The sequence below is a fragment of the Protomyctophum parallelum genome (assembly GCF_964188405.1).
Source record: "Protomyctophum parallelum genome assembly, chromosome: 17".
Taxonomy (NCBI): domain Eukaryota; kingdom Metazoa; phylum Chordata; class Actinopteri; order Myctophiformes; family Myctophidae; genus Protomyctophum; species Protomyctophum parallelum.
In genome coordinates, this window is record NC_139719.1 from 7,593,055 (window position 1) to 7,596,142 (window position 3,088).

The window sequence follows — 3,088 nt, forward strand, 5'->3', positions numbered from 1 at the left end:
TGGGCTCACTTACTTCCTGGACTACATGAAGGAAGATTAGAGAAGGAAAGGACATGGTCACAAGGCTGGGCTGCGCCATGACACTTTCATGGATGCTTTCATGGGAGCCAAACTACGACCGGAAGTTCGGCAGAATGCACTGGAGTCAATGAATGCTCAGTGACCAGCTCATGAACTGAGACCTTTTGTAAAGTAATCGCATCTGGAAAATGAAAGAAGATATGTAACACATTGTCTGCTGCTGCTTTTCGATGTGTACACTGTGTAATTTTATAGAGGTATGGTATCTAAAGATTATTTCCTGTCTGTCAGTCAAATCTTGCGATACCTCCGAGCCAGAAACGATACCTGCTGCTGTTTAGATTGTCTGTGCTGCTGTGCACATCGAAAAGCAAGTGATTCGGAAAAAAAAAACCTGTGATATGACTTTCCTGAACCGATTATATGATCTCAATTGGTCTCAATTGTTCATAAATAATGTTTGTTATGAGCTGGTCCAGCCAGCTCCATTCACTGCCATGTATTCATTGGACGTCCGGTGTGAGTTGACTCCCATGAAAGTGTCCATGAAAGTGTCATGGCGCAGCACAGTCACGTGACCATTTTCTTTCCTTCTGAAAGCTTCCTTGGACTACATGTTGTCTCAGTAAGACAGGAGCAGTGCACCAAAGCATTATGGGAAGAGTAGTCCAGGAAGGAAGTGAGCCCAGTGTCGATGACGTCAGACACTGGGCTCACTGCTAAAATATCTAAAACCACATATTACACACAAAGACCCACAGGAAAGTGTTCTAAATCTTCTAAATGTCATTAACATGACATTTAGGGGGGAGGGGGGCTACAGAATAATCGGAAAGGGAAAGAAAAAAAAATTACCAACAAAAGAAATACCGGTAAGCACCTTTACACTCTGCACTGTATTCAGAATTCTCCCATGTTCCTCACCCACTAATTTAGAGTGCAGAGAATGGGGACAAGATAAAAGCACAGAACTTGAAAAAGTGAATCTCAAATGTTTGAGACAATGAAATGGAATGCTGCTACTATGCATTGTGTCATAATGGTAACGTTTATCGTGCATAGACTCCATCTTAAATTTGCAAGTCTGAAAATATAATGGATAATTGCAGGATCCTTTTCAAGTTTAGCATTTAAAATGAAATGTGTTGATGCAGTGTACGTTCTTCAAGTAGGCAAAAGGCTGAAATTCAAGTAAAGCCCTGCAGGCTCATCGTAAAATCACTGAGCGTCTTAATTACATGGCTTTCTGGTGCTCATTAAAATGATGGATGGTGCCACCTAGTTCTAACTAAATGTGACAAAGTATGCTTTTAGTTTACCCCATGATGAAAAGAACAAAAGTTTGGGCTGCCAAGAAATATCATGACAAAGAAAAATAGAGAATGTACGAGTTATCAGGTGTCCTTGTAGAACTCAATCTGAGGTTAGCGTTTCCTTTTCATCTCCATTGTGTGTTACCAGATAAAGCAGTATTAGCAACACTATTTAAAAATAAATATTTGGGACACAAACAGTGAAAGTACTATAAAATTCCCACTTTGCCCATGTTTAATCCGATTCAATTCTGACACAAGGATTCAGAGGACGTGACATGAAACGTCCCAATTGTTCCATGTATAACACTGAGTTGGCCATCTGATGATACACGAAAGAAAGAAGATGTTCCGTGTCTGAGGAAGCTTCGTAAAACCTCTGCCAGCCTGTGACCCAGCGGAGAGAAGACAAACATTCAGCGGAAATATCACATCTACACACGTCACATTGCGCCGTACTGTGTGCTTGTAGATCAGCCATTAACTGAAAAGGGAGCGGACCAAGTATAAAGCCATGGGGGACTCCAGTCAACTCATTACAAGGTTTAAGTGGTGAAGCTTCTTTGGAGAGTTCCTCAGTGTCATAGCAGCAGCACAAAGAGACCATGAGATGCAGATTCGTAAACAATCTGTTAAGGCCAGAAAATGTGTCAAATGGGATTTTACTACAAAAAAATGCCCATATTGCATGCATGCATATCCTATGTTTACAGTGCAGAGGAAGAGATGCACTCATTAGGTAAAGAGGTCAATGTAAGATCCTTGCAAATCTGAAAATCCATACGTAATTTATGCTCGGGTGACCGACTGTGTCACCAATAAAATGGCTTACGTTGACACTTTTTATTCCACAGAAGCATTGTCTTTAATAACACCATTTCATTGGTACTATTGAAAGAGAATGAATGCTTGAATGAAAAGGGGTCCAAAACACAAGCACATGAAAAAACGAGGCTCCTTTTATCCTTTAAGTATTCTCTAATAAGTGCAGAACGATGCTTCACTCTTAGTTCTTCGAAGGGGAAAGAATTATTCAGCAACTTTCCTCATACTTTTGACATGTTCTTAAAAGCATTGGTTCTCAATAATTGGGTTTCGCAATATTGGACCTGTAATTTTCATTGAACTTGAAGAATGTTAGTTGCGTAAATATTCACAATGTACACAACATTCCTCTAACATAATTCGTGTCTGTGATCAGTTACTGTACATCTGTTGGTACCACTTACTGATAATTTAAAAAAAACTAAGTGATATCCATTTCTGTTCATATGCATAACCTGTGGATGTAGTGTTACATATTAAAATGCATGCAATATGTGATGCCAATTGCCAATATACTGAATAGCCAGTCCTAACCCAAGTGAGAAGGCATTATGATGATGCAATCTTTCAGGCCTGATCTATTCGGTAACCTTTATGCGTCCCCACCAGGTGGACACTGGGCTGTCAGCACGGAAGATAACATAAGGAGGCGTATCCCTGCCAGATCATAAGCCTAATATCTCGCCCCTGATCCAAGGGCCAATTCCCCTTTGTTTGAGCGGTAGATGCTTGGATTCCCACTGAATACTGGCCGTTAGCTACTACAACTTTCTCAGCTTCTTTTCAAGACCCTCCCCCAAGTGCAGTCATCTTTTAAAAATATCTGTGCATATTATCTAAAAAAAGAAAAAGAAAAAGAAGAAAAAAGGCCAAAAGAAAATATGTGGAATATAAAATGCATGTGAAAATAATCAGACAATGAACCAGCG